The sequence below is a fragment of the Kryptolebias marmoratus genome, linkage group LG5, assembly GCF_001649575.2.
Source record: "Kryptolebias marmoratus isolate JLee-2015 linkage group LG5, ASM164957v2, whole genome shotgun sequence".
Taxonomy (NCBI): Eukaryota; Metazoa; Chordata; class Actinopteri; order Cyprinodontiformes; family Rivulidae; genus Kryptolebias; species Kryptolebias marmoratus.
The window spans coordinates 24,157,743-24,173,534 of record NC_051434.1 but is presented as its reverse complement, the minus strand read 5'-3'; the positions used below and the strand labels follow the sequence as shown (position 1 = coordinate 24,173,534).

At 43.4% G+C, this 15,792-nt stretch overlaps 1 protein-coding gene across 4 annotated transcripts in view; it reads left to right on the top strand.

Moving 5' to 3' along the window:
- The window catches only part of ptprua (protein tyrosine phosphatase receptor type Ua), a 391,037-nt gene that overhangs the window by 153,461 nt on the left and 221,784 nt on the right, over positions 1-15,792 (top strand). The gene's annotated exons all lie outside the window — the stretch shown is intronic.

The following is a 15,792-nucleotide window of genomic DNA, read 5'->3' as shown; positions in this document are numbered from 1 at the left end:
TACCTTCTCTGTGACCGAGGCAGGACCGACCCCCGGCCTCCGACCTTCTCTGTATTCAGCAGATTAGCTGAATGGAGTCTGTCTGAATGCAAACAGAGCTGCTTTGCCACCTTTTTTCCTGTGTCTCTTGCAATGTTTCTCATGAACCACTGGACAGATTTTAATGAAACTTTCTGAAAGTGATAACTGGATGTGCATCTATAACTGCTTAAGGTTTGAAGAAAAGCCAATTCAATATGGCCACCACAGCTAATCAACCTTAGCAAACACAAGAATGGGAATATGTACAATTTTACAGTTTTTAAGCTATGATCTTGTACACCAGTAACTTTGACTGATTCCAAGCACACACCTAAAGCACCATCAAATCACACAAGATCTTTATTCATTTGTTTTCATTAAATATTAGAGTTAACTCTGTCTGTTAGCAAAATATATCATGAACTACCGGCAGAATTTATCAAAACTCTCAGAAAGTAGTCTTTAGATGTACATTTACAATTGATTAATGGCTGAGTCTGACCAAGATGGCTGCCACAGCAAATTGATCGTAACCAACACAAAAATGGCTCTAATTCTGTCAGTTTTACAGAATTAAACCTCAGTTTTAATGAGTTCTGAAAACTCTCACAACCCTGGCTGGTCCCTTTCCCTCTCACAAACATGGGTCAAGGGGACGTTTCCCATGTCTCCTTGTTTTGCTGCACTGCCTCTCAGAGTGTCTCTTGTCTCTCCCGTCTTAGATTAATTGAATTTTTGACCCAGATGCAGTCTGTTCCCCTTCTTGTCCTCATGATCCAGGACTATGTGTTTTGTGTGAGTGGAGGGAGGGACGGGGTAGTGGTGGGGGGGGTCATCGAATGTATGTTAACTCATCTATTCGCTATTGGGAACTTTTGTCATACTGCCACCCCCACCATGTCACTCCACCATAACACAGCAACAAATGAATAAAACTCCCACTTTCACCCAGCACGCACACACACACCTACACACACACACACAGAGTTGTGTCCTTCCTTGCTGCCCTCTCAGTTCCAGCCTTGTCACAAGCACTCTGTCCGCTGCAGCTCCTTTTGTTTGTGCTGGCAGTTTGGGACCACGCAAAGGGGCCCGTTGGCATTCGGTTCTTCCATAGTGCGCCGGAGAGCCAGTAAAGGAGAAGAGCGGCGTCATTAATCTAACTTCACGGCTGCAAACTCATGTTTCTCCCCTTTTTATTAGTTGTTCTCCCTCTGTCGCAGTAAATCAGATCTCAGCTCGCTGTAATAAAACCAATGAGATGGTCGCCTGGAATGCCTCAGCTCATTTTTGCATAGCGTTGGTTAAAAGATTTTATTTTTGTATCCACTCTGAGGCTTGTGACCTTGTGCTGAAGGTGCTTCGGTTTGTTGTTTTGCAGAGGTAAAATAATGAACATAATATAACTTTTGCATGGATATTTCCCCGTCGGCTTTCATCAGAGTTTTACATCTCTGCGCTGGCTTGTAATTACAAGCCCGAAGCTGCTGCAGGTGCAGGGTCAGCTTTCCGGACTTTGATGGCCTTGATTTGCAGTCACTAGAGCTGCTCCCGCTGTTAGTGGATCCAAGGATTAAGAGTTCTCCTCATAAATGTCAAACAGTGTGCCTTTTTCCCTCCAACTTCAGCCCAGATGCTTATTATGCTGATTTATTACTATTGATTTCAATTTCCAAGGCTTTATTTGCTGGAAGCGGCGCTATTAAAACTGCAGCCGTGCAGGATATGAATTAAGATCCCAGGGATTACAAACGCCTTTCATTTGTGTCTGGCAGAGTGATGACTTCTGAGTGAGCGACGATGTGTGAAAGCAAATGAACGGAGAGGTCTTACTGGTCTTTGTTTGGCCCGTTTTAAATCTGCAGCAGGACTATTGGCTGTTTCTGTGTCTCCCTGCAGCCAATTAGCTTGAAGCGAGGGTGTTTTGAAAAATGCCGCCTTGTCTGTGGCTCGTTAAGCCGTTAGTCCGTTGTTATGGTCCCAGAAGGTATTTTAAAAAGGCCTCCTGTCAGCCAACGGTCCCCCTTTCACTGGCACATTTGAAAGTTAAATCTTTTTTTTTAAATCCAGCAGGCTGCTGTGTGTTTTGTCTTGAGATTGAAGACAGGGTCATTGTTGTGAGGGGCCCCAGTGACAGTTGGAAACCAGTGTTAGTGTGCCCCCTACTGAAACTGAAACTCCCCAACAGGTGCATATTTTACATGCTCAGAAAGATGTGTTTTTTAAAAACAATCTTTAATCCAAACCTAAATCTGACTTGGATGCAAGCTATTGACCTTTTTATGACATTATATATATATATTCCTGTGTGTGCGTGTCGTTGTTTTTGATCGTGTTGCTTGATTTGTTTGTTCACAAGATTACTTAAAAGCTAATGTTGGGGTTGTCATAAGAAACAATTGTTTAAATTTTGGTGGTTTTTATTGACGCTATGACCTCGGCGGAGGTTTATGTTCTCCAAGTGCTTCTAGTTTTGCAAACATGTGGAACAAAATACGATGACTGTAGCAGGAATTCAGCTCCGATTTACTCGACTTACTTCAGATTTAATTTGCTTTGCATTAACATCACAAGAGTATGTTGAAGGAATCCTGTTTTGTCAGCAGTAAACCACGGAGGACAGCTGTCACAGAGGCCTTCCTAGTTGGTCGGGAAGAAGTTAATTGGGAGAACCACAACAACAAGAGCCCTGTTTGAGGAAAAAAAAGAAGATTTAAAGAAAATGATATCAACATTAATTACTGGACCACCAGAAACAATCACAGTGCTCTGTCTAATATTCAAAAAGGGGAAATGTGTGCTCAGAGAATTTGGCATATATGAGGAAAATTGAATGTCTTTGAAAATCAGTGTGAATGCTCAGCCTCGAACGGCTTTGCTGAAATTTGCTGAAGAAGCTGAAACCCAGTTGGTAAAAAGGTCGGATATCAGCTAAAATGTGCAAAATGTTAGCTGAAAGTAACAAAATGCTTGTAAAAATTAGCAAAAAGCTAGCTTAAAGTAGCAAATGTCCAACTATAAGCCAAAAGCAAGAAAATCATAAGCTAAAAGCTAAAAGTAGAAAAAAGCTAGCTAAAAACTAAACATAGCAGAACCATAGATAAAAACTAAAAGTAGCAAAATGTTAGTTAAACGTTAACAGTACCAAAAAGCTATCTCAGAATGTTTGCTAAAAGATAAAATTAGCAAAAGGCTAGGTAAAAGCTAAACATTTAAAAGGCTAGCTCAAAGCATCAAGTGGCAGATTGTTGGGTAAATGCCAAAAGTGACAAAAGACTATTTGAAAGCTAAAACTAGCAGAATCATAGCTAAAAGCCAAAAGTACCAAAGCGTTGGCTAAAAGTCAAGTACATAGGGCTAGCTAAAAAAGTAAAAGTAGCTAAACGTCAGCTAAAAGTAGAAGAACATTGACTAAAAGCTATAAGTAACCTAAAATGACAAAAATAGAGAAAGTTTGCTGAAACAGATTTCAAAGAGAACAATGTTTTTTTTAAAGAATTTTAAAATATCTGATTTTATTTCTATGGGAAACATATTTGTAAATAGCTATTTAGAATATTCTGAAATGTATAAAGGTTACAATAACAAAACCTCACAGCACCTGAATGATCAGACTAACCCTAAATTATCACTGACTTTGCAGAAGTAGTTGGACTACAGAAAAATGTAAAAGTAGTAAAGTTGTAACACAGGTGAGTTTTATTGCAGCTCTTGGAACTTCAGTAAGCTGTTTAGTGTTAGAAAGTTTGGACTGATTGTTTCAGAGGTTCATTCTCAATCACATTCAGGCTCTCTAAAGAGGTGCTCAGTCATCAGAACATAAAGGACTCTTTTTAGATTGCATAAAGATGTTGGACTGCTGATGAGCTCCAAACATTCAATCAGAAATGTGACAAAGCAGTGAAGTGGATGGATTAGTGTGGAGGATGAGTGCTCCTCTGGAATCTTTAGGCTTCTCAGCATTGGATCACAATTCAGAGGGCTGTGATGTGATTATAAAACAATTATTGATGCATCTCAATTCATCCATCATCACACTTCAAACTAAATCCTGAGCATGAATTTTTTTCTGATCTAAAAGAAAAAATATTTTGCTCTACACTGCAGCATAAAACAGTTCTTATTTAAACACAGTTTTTGGGAAATAAAGAAAATAAGTAAAAGTAAAGTGATTCTGTGGTATTGGATGTCCGTCCATCAGGTTCGAGCTATCTGACCCATGTTCTTCACTGTTGTAGAGTTTGGGAATGGCTGTGATGATCATGTTTTGTTGTGACTCCAAAGACGGAAACATAGAGCCACCAAATGGAGACACAAATCCTTCAGAATAAACTTTATAATTTCCTTTGCCTTTTCTAAGTTAGTTAGAAACTTTACTTTGCTCCCTTGATACTCCTCTGATGGTTAGCAGTTAGCAGCTAACAACAGCTGGTTTTCAGAGGAAAACATACACAGTTTGCATGTGGTGTAGTTTTTGACGTCATTTTTTCCTTTAACTTCATTCAGCCAAAGTACATCCGCTTTTAGTGGATTTTTATTTATATCTGATTCCACAGGTCTTTTTTTTCTGTTTTATTCTGACCTTTTAAGTCATCACATGACAGAACTTGAAGGGAATTGGAACCACCTATCTGGAAAAAATTTAAAAAATAGGGCAAAATGGGAGTTTTTTATACACACACACACACACACACACACACACACACACACACACACACACACACACACACACACATATATATATACTAAAAAAAATAAAAAACTTCCATCTGGCCCTATTTGTTCCACTTTCACTTCAAGCTCTGGTCTTCTACCAGAGGCCTGGGGTTGAGGGTTTTGCGCAGTATCTTAGATAGTCCTATGTACTGGTACCACTGAGGCCTTGACTCTCCACAACTTCTCTATCTCCTCTTTCAGCCCTTGGTGTTTCTCAAGCTTCCTGTGCTCCTTCTTCCTGACGTTACAGTCTCTTGGGACTGCTACATCTATCACCACTGCTTTCTTCTGGATCTTATCTATCACCACAATGTCTGGCTGGTTAACCATCAGCTGTTTGTCAGTCTGGATCTGGAAGTCCCACAGTATCTTAGTCCTGCCATTCTCCTCCACCCTTGGTGGAGTCTCCCACTTTCACTGTGGAACCTCCACTCCACACTCAGTACAGATGTTCCTGTACACTATTCCAGCCACTTGGTTATGGTGTTCCATGTATGCTTTGCCTGCCTGCATCTTATATCCTGTTATTATGTGCTGGACTGTCTCAGGTGCATCTTTACACAGCCTGCATCTTGGGTCCTGCCTGCTATGAGAGACCTCAGCCTCTATTGCTCTTGTGCTGCCATGATTAGTGCCTCTGTGCTGTCCTTCAGACCATACTGGTGGCTTGTCTTTCCACACACACACACACACACACACACACACACACACACACACACACACACACACACACACACACTCACACACACACACACACACACACATATACATATGCATTAGCCTTAACTGATGTTGACCTAACTGATAACCTCTGACTAAAAGTTGAGTTACACAAAAAGAACCTCAAAATCCATCTGAAAGGCATCCCAACAGGTGCAGTCCCATGATCATGTAGATAAGGTAACTGGATCTAGTAGTGTTTAAACACATTAAAGTGAAACATTTTCTGAACAAATTTAGAGCCATTTTAGATATCACCAAAAAAATGTTTTTGTTTGTGAGTGTGCATGATGTTTGTTTGTCTTTCAGCAAAATATTGCACAGTGACATCATTGACATTATTCAACACAAAATGGATATGACCAATATGCATTTATTTAAGAAATGCTAGGTCTTTAATTAAAAAAAAAAAAGACTCAACCGCAAAACCCCGCTTTTAACAACAATGGTTAAACCTACAGGGTCGTACTGTGGTTCTGACCCATCGTTTGAACATCCTTGTGTGAACCCTGGCTGACAGCAGATTGGTGTGTTTTGAGGCAGTGGGTTACACAAGAGGTCAGGAGCAGGAAACCAGGAAGCTGTGGTCTCTGCAGCTTGAAGGTGATCTGGACCATATGGTGTCCTCTCTCCTCCAGATGCTCTTCACCTGTTCCTGTCTGCTGCTGGCACACTCCAGGCCTGACAGATAGGCTCTGTGTGACGAGCAGGGTTAGTCGAGTTAGTGCGACCTGCAGTGGGCTTTGATCCAGCCTGGCAGACCCTCTGGCAGCCCTGCAGTGCACTAGCTGATAAAAATCTGATTTAGGCCCGCTTGCCTCCAACTTCCCACCCACTTCTGACCGGTAATATCAGTGAAGGGCAAATTGAGCCGAGGAAGTGGCTTATCTTCAGAGGGAATTGGCTCAGGGAACAGAGAGCCCTCCTTGTTTTTGCTGATGACCTAAGACTGGATCACGATCTGGTTTTATCAACTGACCTCTCCCCCCTCAGCTGTTCTCAAATTGCATTGTGCTCTTACAGGATGTTTAAAGCAGCCTGATTTTTGAGAGATTGGTTTCAGACTGGTGATGCCACCATTAGAGCTGTTTTTATTTCTGTGAGGCACACTTGGTGGGATTCATCATAGGAAGAGTGATAATGCGACTGTCTGAAGTAAATCTAGTCTTTTTGAAGTGTATCTTTTTCTTCTCCTTGAAGGACCATAGCTATTACTCATTAAAAAAATAAAGAAAAAGAAGATTTTAAGGCAAACATAAGCAAGAAAACAGAATCAAACACAGAGACAGAGTTTTATCCTGTAAGAGTGTTTAGATTTCTTATCTCTAATCAAGTCTAATCAAAACACAAATCTTAAAATGTAACATGATTGAACAACCCAGTTATAAACCTGGACAGAAGCTTTAAGGTAACTGTTTTTTTTTGTTAACAGAAATTACAATATATCTTTAATCAGTCTGCAGTTTGTCTCTGCACAGACTGAAAGCAGCAACATAAAGAAACACATCGATAATTCTCAGATTAAACCAATGTGAAGTGGTAGGATTGTCTGCTAAGTGTCAGGTGGTAGTGAGACGAATTCACTGCAGACTCATAATGAGCTCCAAGAAAAAGCTAATTTATTTTAAAACAACAAAAAACAAACAGACAAAAAAAACTAAAGGCTGACGTGGCAGCAACTAAAACTAAATAACAAAAACTAACAAAATTTCGATGTGCAGGGAACACGACAGACGAGACACGAGGAAAAGCAGACACCACATCAGAGAATGAATGAATGAACCAGTGAGTAAGATGACTGAGGGTAACGAGTAAGTGGAAACAGGTGACTGATTACTAACTTAGGACAGGTGAGGTGGTGAGGCAGGCGGACAGTACCTCTACACAAGAACTTAACTAAACACAGAATGAACAAGAAATAAAATAGAAACACAAAATAAACCTAATACAAAATAAACTTACATATAGCCAAATCCTGACACAAAGTTCAAACTTTTGGATTTTTTTCAAAATGAATACAACTGGATAAAATATTTTGGTTACACTAATCACTAATGGTGAAGTTTGAAAATGAAATACCATATAGTTAAAAGCTCCTAACATATTTATAGTTCAAATTTAACCAAGGAAAGCCCTGACCACCAGCAATCTTTTTTGTTGTTTTTTTTAAAATACTCTCATTAATGCAAATCTAGAAATAGAAATCTTTTCATCCACACAAAAATGCAGACAACAACCCAAAATGCTGTCATAACCTTTCCAGGCGTATTTGTGATGCTGTAATGCTGCCACAAAAATACACCAAAAGCAGAAAACCATACCTGGAGCATGGATATAAAGCTTCACGCTGGGTAGGAACCATCGACTGTATCTAAACAAACCACAGACTGTAAACACAAGAAGAGAATGGGGAATACAGGAGCAAGAACCAAATCTTTTTTGAGGACTGATTATAAAGTGGAAGGAAGCAAGGCAATCTGAAAAGAAAGGCTACAAAAAAACAATCTAACACAAAAACATTGTCATCCCTTCTGTTGCTGGAGTATCTGAGGAACTCAGAAGGATTTTCTCCAAACACAAACCCAACAAGACTCTCAGACAGAGGCTGGTCCATCCTAAGGACAAAACACCCAAACCCAAACTGAGCGGAGTTGTGTATGCAGTTCAGTGCAGCGAAGAATGTTCAGACCTTTATATTGGAGAGACCAAACAACCTCTCCACAGACGCATGGCTCAACAAAGGAGAGCCACCTCTTCGGGACAGGACTCAGCGGTTCACCTACACCTCAAGGATAAGGGACACTCCTTTGAGGACCAAAATGTTCATATTTTGGACAGAGAAGACAGGTGTTTTGAGAGGACGTAAATAAAGACATTTACATCAAATTAGAAAGACCAACTTTAAACTGAGGTGAAGGTGTCAGATTTCAGCTTTCTAAAACTTACAACGGAGCATTAAGTTAGATACCCAGTCAGGTTCCCTCTAATGACTTAAAAATCTCTCTGAGACAGGTAAACTAAGACCCTAATGACTCTCCAATGTGAGGGAAAATGAGTTTAATCTCCATGTGTATCGCATGCAGTTTAAAGCTTGAACACAACACTTGGCAGTTTTTTGAATTAAGAAAGCTCCCTGGATATGAAGCAAAAAGACTTCAACTAGAGAAGAGAAGGCCAGTTGTTGGATTTACTTTTTGTCTTATTTATTGTAATATTGAGGGTTTCCTTTTTCTTCTCTATTAAGCAATGTTATTGTTCATCAATCTTCTCTGTTCATTGAACTAATGCAGCACACAGGTTTAGAAACTGGTGTCTGCAGCACAAAGCATTGTGTCATTATTGTTGTTCCTATTGTCAGTTTGTCTGGCAGGCTTAGGATGAGGTTTCAAGGTTTTCCCACTATGAACCCAGTTCCAAAAATATTGTTTAAGGGCTCCTGAAATACACTTTCTGTGTAAACAAAAATGTGAAACAATAATAACAGAAACCTTTTATTTATTTGATATGTTGTTAATCTGGATGTTTTTGCTACTGGTTGGCTTGCAGAACAAAATTAAATGGAGGTAAAAAATAATAGCAATAAAAAATCTATTTAAAAAAGTAGTATCAGTTAAAAGTATTTCGACAGATTCTTTCATAAAAGCATATCCAACAAATGTCTCCAGTCTCTTCTTTTGTTTTTCACTTGTTTGCTTTATATTGTACACAACAGTTTATGATTAAACACAATAAAAGTAAAATCAGACTGTTCTATTTCCATTATGTAAGAGGATGAGCTTGTGTGTGTTTGTTGTCTTTTGTTAGAAACACAAATTTCTTGCTGCCAGTATGAACAAAAATCAACAGCCTACAAGAAACCAACAGAAAGAAGCATGAGTTCACCTGAAAACCAAAGATGCTTTACACTTTGATAGTCTGAATGGGTCAATATTTAGTTTGAAAGATTTTTAAAGCCATTTTAAATGTAAAGCTTGAGATCAAAACTCTGCTAAATTACCACTGACCTCACATGAAAGGCTGTGTTGATTTTTGGCAAGCTTCGATAAATCGAAGTGGTCAGTATGTTATAAAAACATGCACTTTTATTAATATTTATTCACAGGAACTTTGAGGGGCTGCAGTGGCTCTGTGATGAGTGCTGCAGTCTTGTACAGCTCAGGTTGCAGGCTCAAGCCCAGGTCACGGCAGGAAGGCCATCCGATGTAAAGCATTCTGTGAAAGTTCCCTCGCTGCGGTGACCCCCAACAGAAAGGAACAGCTGAAAGAAAAACAACATCCTTGTGAAGTTTGAGTGTTGGGTTTTCATACATGCCTTTATTTCTGAAGGCACACATTTAAAACAGTTCATGTCATTTTAAGAACATCCTGAGCAGTAAAGACTGTAACCAGCAGTGGATGGATGTCCCTACAGGGAGGACTTTGTTTTGCAGCAGCTGTTTGTCCATCATGTCCCTGCTCCTGGCCATGATCTTCTAGAATAGGACAGAGTAAAGAGAAGAAGCAGGGCCTGAGAAACGACATGCTCAATTTACTAAATGACCAGAGAAACCTATAAAAGAAAAGACAGAGGATGAGGAATACTGGCATGGAGAGCAGAACGAGTAACTCCCCTAAAGGCCTCCATTGGGCCAAGATGAAATAAACTGTATATCACTGGAGTTAGATCGATGTGATCAGCATGTCCTTCAGCAGTCTCGGCCTAAAACAGCATAACTTAGGAATAACTCAGGAAACCCAATCCAACCCTAACTATAAGATTTATCAAAAAGGAGAGGCTTAAGCAGTAGACAGCCTTTCAGCCTCACAGACAGAAACTGGAAATTGGTTCCACCAGAGAGGAGCCTGAGAACTGAAAGCTCTGCCTCCTGTTCTACTTTTAGAAACTCTAGGAACCACAAATAAATCTGAAGTTTGAGAGAGAAGTGCTCTGTTAGGAAAATATGGACAATAAGATCTTTAATATAAGATGGATCTTGGTTGTTGAGAACTTTGTTTGTTAGAAGTAAGACTTTAAATTCTATTCTGAATTTGACAGGAAGCCAATGGAGAGAAGCTAAAAATGGAGAATTATGATCTCTCCTCCTAACTCTCAGCAGAACTCTGGCAGCAGCATTTTGGATCAACTGAAAACTTTTTATAGAGTTTTTTGGCAACCAGATAACAAAAATTACAATATTCCAGCTTAGACATGATAAATGCATGGACCAGTTTTTTCTGCATTAATTTGTGACAAGATGTTTCTGATTCGAGTAAAATTGTACAACTGGAGGAAAGCGGTCCTGTTAATTAAAAGACATATCCTGATCCAAAATAACACCAAGCTTCTTTACATAGACCTGTAGGCCAGATTAATGCCATCCAGCAAAAGTGAAAGGCTGCAAAGTTTGTTCCTAAGATGCTCAGGTTGAAGACCACAATCTTTGTCTCGTCTGAAGGCACTTTCACAAAAGAGTTCCGCAAAACTGCTGCAATGATCAGTTCATCTTTATGCTGCTTCTGACACACACAAATCCCTCACAAATTACAGATCGAGCTGGCCTTGTCCCGCGTAGATGTGAAAAGCAACCCTCTTTGTGGTTAATCAAGTATTTTAACTAGATGTAAAATTGCTGTGCATCATCATCATTATTAAATCTGTTTGTTGTTGTAATAATCTTGCCTGTGTTTGCCATGCCATGACTCTTGCCAGTAATTATCATTCTCGTCACCTGTGTCCTCAATTGATTACCTCCCCTACACCTGGGCTGGGCCCTATATATTCTCCTTCTCTGCTCTCCTCCAGTGCCAGATTATGAAAGCCCAACAGCAAGTAATTCTCCAGCGTTCTCAGACTGACTTCCTGTGCCTCGACCCTGCTCTTGCCTTTTGGATTTTTCCCCACGCCTTGCCCCTGTCGGATTCTTGCTGGACTTCGGATTTCTGGACATCGACCCCTGCCTGTGACCTGGACTTGGATTTCTCGCCTGCCCCTCTGGTACCGCTGCCTGTTACTATTACTCCCGGCTTCGACCCCTGCCTGTCCGACCAAGTGTTAAGCTTTGCTCCCGCGGCCTACCTTTCGGAGATGCTGATCCTCGTTCCCGTTCCTGGACTTCTCACCGCCACTATTCTACAAGGATCAGGTTCCGGTCCCCGTCGCACCACCATCCAGGTCAGTGTAACCTTCTCAGCCCATGGTTACTTCCTGGTTATCGTGTGGATAATAAGACTGTCTCGTTTCTTCCCAGTACGGCGATCTGAGGTCCTCCTGCTACGCATAGCATTCCCCGTGCAGTACAATAAAGACAAGTTAACTGTCAACTCCTGTGTCTGGGTTGAAATTCCGGGTCCGCTAACTGATTCTTGTCAGTATAATCTGGCCATAATGGACCCTTCGCCCACACAGGAGTGGCGTTCTAATGTTGAAGGCGCTATCGCTAAGCTAGAGGCTTATGTGCGGGAAATGACGTCACTGCTAACGAAGATGTCTGTTTCCACAGCGCCCTTCGTTGTTCCGGAGGTGCAACTCGGGAGGTCGGCTCACAAATACCAGGTTTCTCCTTCTCGTGAGCCGCGTTTACTTCCTCCGGAAGCATTTGGAGGCGAGTCTGGTCAGTGCCGTCCATTCCTTACACAATGTGAGATTCATTTCGAGTTACAGCCTTCTTCTTTTCCTTCCGAGCGAGCCAGGGTGGCTTTTGTAATATCCCTCCTGACAGGCAAGGCTAAGATCTGGGGCGCAGCAGAGTGGCAGCAGAACTCTCCTAACTGCTATGATTATAGTAGCTTTGCTCAGGAGTTTATTCGGGTGTTTGATCCCTCTCCACCCGAAAGAGAGGCTGCAAGGGGCTTATGGAGGATCAAACAAGGCACTAGACGTGTTAACGAGTACATCATTGACTTTCATGCCTTGGCAGCAAAGAGTGGGTGGAATGGTGAGGCACTTTGTGACGCTTTTTACCAGGGACTAAATGAGCAAATCAAGGATGAACTCGCAACCAGGGACCCACCCAGGGGTCTGGCAGAGTTGGAAGCTCTGGCCTCACGAATCGATCAAAGGCTGTATGAAAGAAGGCAGGAGAGGGGGACTGAACAACCTAACCGGACTCCGATTAACCCTCCCGGACGCCCTAGCTCGTTCTCTGCTCCAGGACGGCCTTCTTCACCCCCTCAGGAACCCATGCAGATCGGTCGGTCTCGACTGTCCACCTCTGAAAGGGAGCGAAGGATGAAGAACGGTCTGTGTTACTATTGTGGCAGCGAGGAACACCAGCTACGCAGGTGCCCAGCTAAGAGGTCTGTTCCTACGCGTTTAAGGACTGCTTTGTTTAACCAGAGGAGAGCAGTTAGCCCGTCCTCTCTAGTTACCTTGCAAACACAGATTCTTGTTAATGAACAGTCCTACCCCCAGGCAGTTTTTGTAGATTCTGGTGCAGATACCGAATTTATGGATGCTAGTTTAGCTCAGTCGCTTAAATTAAGACTTAAACCCAGTACTAGGAACACTGAGGTTCAAGCAATTGATGGCCATGTTCTCCACCAGGTCGAACGGGAAACTGAACCGGTCAAGCTGATCATCGGGGGCAAGCACCATGAATCAATCATGTTCCTAATTATCAATTCACCTGACATTCCCGTCATCCTGGGCGCCACCTGGTTACGTCGTCACAACCCACACCTCGACTGGGTTCGTGGAGAGGTGCTGGGTTGGAGTTCTCACTGTCTTTCTTCCTGTCTTCAAGCCGCAAGACCTTCTGAGCCAGCCAGCTCTAAACTCCCACGGGAGGAGCCGGACACTTCTCAAGTTCCAGAACAGTACCATGACCTAAGGGAGGTTTTCAGTAAACACCGGGCCACCTCTCTACCCCCTCATCGACCTTATGACTGTGCCATTGACCTTCTGCCTGGCACCTGCCCTCCCAAGGGCCGGTTGTATCCTCTGTCCGGACCTGAGGAAAAAGCCATGAGAGAATACATCAGTGAGGCCCTTCAAGCCGGGATCATCCGTCCTTCTTCCTCACCTGCTGGCGCGGGCTTCTTCTTTGTAGGCAAGAAGGATGGATCCCTGCGGCCTTGTATCGATTTTCGGGGACTCAATGACATCACGGTTAAGAACCGCTACCCTCTACCCCTTATGAACACCGCGTTCGAACGTATTCAGGGGGCCACAGTCTTCACTAAGTTGGACTTAAGAAATGCCTATCACTTGGTACGAATTCGTGAGGGTGATGAGTGGAAGACGGCCTTCAACACCCCTACGGGCCATTATGAATATCTGGTCATGCCGTTCGGGCTGACTAACGCTCCTGCTGTGTTCCAGGCACTAGTAAATGATGTGCTGAGAGACATGATCGGCCAATTTGTTTTTGTTTACTTAGACGACATCCTTATTTTTTCTAAGAACCTCCACACTCATGTTACCCAGGTTCGGTCTGTACTTCTTCGCCTTCTCCAAAATAACCTGTTTGCTAAGGCGGAGAAGTGTGAGTTCCACGTACCCTCAACCTCCTTTCTGGGGTTCGTGATCTCACCCAATCAACTGTCTATGGAACAAAGTAAGATCTCAGCTGTCCTGGACTGGCCCGTTCCTAGCGATCGCAAGCAGCTCCAGAGATTTCTGGGGTTCGCCAACTTTTACCGCAGGTTTATCCGTAACTATAGTATTGTGGCCTCTCCTCTTCACGCACTCACATCCTCTAAGTCTCGGTTCGAGTGGAATTCCTCTGCTGACCAGGCCTTCAAAAGACTGAAGTACCTGTTCACTTCCGCCCCTGTTCTTCACTCCCCAGACCTGACTCGGCAGTTCATCGTGGAGGTGGATGCCTCTGACACTGGTGTCGGTGCAGTCCTGAGTCAGAGGTATGAAGATGGTAAGACCCATCCATGTGCGTTCTTCTCTAGAAGGTTGTCCTCTGCAGAACGGAACTATGACGTGGGTGATCGTGAGCTGCTGGCAGTCAAACTAGCCCTTGAGGAGTGGCGGCACTGGCTGGAGGGAGCTAAGGAGCCATTTATGGTTTGGACGGATCACAAGAATCTGCAGTACCTAAGGACAGCCAAGCGACTGAACCCCAGACAAGCCAGGTGGGCTCTTTTCTTCTCCCGTTTTGTTTTCACCCTGTCCTACAGGCCGGGGTCCAAGAATGTCAAGCCTGATGCCTTGTCCAGGATACATGAACCGCTCACCAAGACCAGCCCACCAATTGACTTCGTCCTCCCAAGTTCTGCCCGGCTAGCAATAACCCGCCTCGCCATCGAGGAGAGAGTGGCACAGGCCAACCAAGACCTTGGGACACCTCAGGACTGTCCCCCTCATCGGCTGTTCGTCCCGGACCATCTGATCTCTGAGGTACTAAGGTGTTGTCATACATCACGTCTTTTTTGTCACCCTGGAATGTCCAAGACCCTGAAAGTAGTTCAGTCACGTTTTTGGTGGAGGGGACTCACCAAGGATGTTAAGGAGTTCGTGGCAGCTTGCCGGGTGTGCTCTCAGGCTAAGTCCTCTCATCGACCCCCGGCGGGCCTGCTCCGTCCCCTTCCCATACCTCATCGCCCGTGGTCCCATGTGTTCATGGATTTCATTACCGGACTGCCACCCTCAGAAGGTAATACCACCATACTCACCATTGTCGACCGTTTCTCCAAGATGACTCACCTGGTTCCACTACCCAAGTTGCCCACATCCAAGGAGCTCAGCCAGATCTTGGCGAAGGAAGTATTCAGGCTCCACGGTCTACCTTCTGACATTGTCTCCGACCGTGGGCCCCAATTCGTTTCAAGCTTCTGGAGAGAGTTCTGTGGGCAACTGGGTATTCAGGTGAGTCTCTCCTCTGGTTTTCACCCACAGACAGACGGGCAGACAGAACGGTGCAACCAGGAGGTGGAATCCAAACTCAGGATGCTCTGTGAGCAGGATCCAACTAAGTGGTCATCTGCACTTCCCTGGGTGGAACATGCCCTCAATTCTCTGCCCTCCTGTGACACAGGGTTGTCCCCCTTCCACACTGTGTTTGGTTTTCAACCCCCAATCTTTTCTCTTCAGGAGCGAGCCGCTATGGTTCCGTCAGCCCATGCCTCAGCCAGAAGGTGTCACCGTGTCTGGAGACGGGCCCGAGCGGCGTTGTTGAAGTCGTCGGCAGTTTACTCTCGTTCTGCTAACCGACGGAGGATTCCGGCGCCTGCCTACCTTGAAGGTCAAAGGGTTTGGCTGTCCACAAAGGACCTTCCTCTCAGGGTGGAAAGTAAGAAGTTGGCTCCTCGTTTTGTGGGACCGTTCCCCGTCTCGAAGATTATTAACCCTGTGGCTGTTCGTCTCCGTTTACCCGCTTCCATGAAGATCCATCCGACCTTTCATGT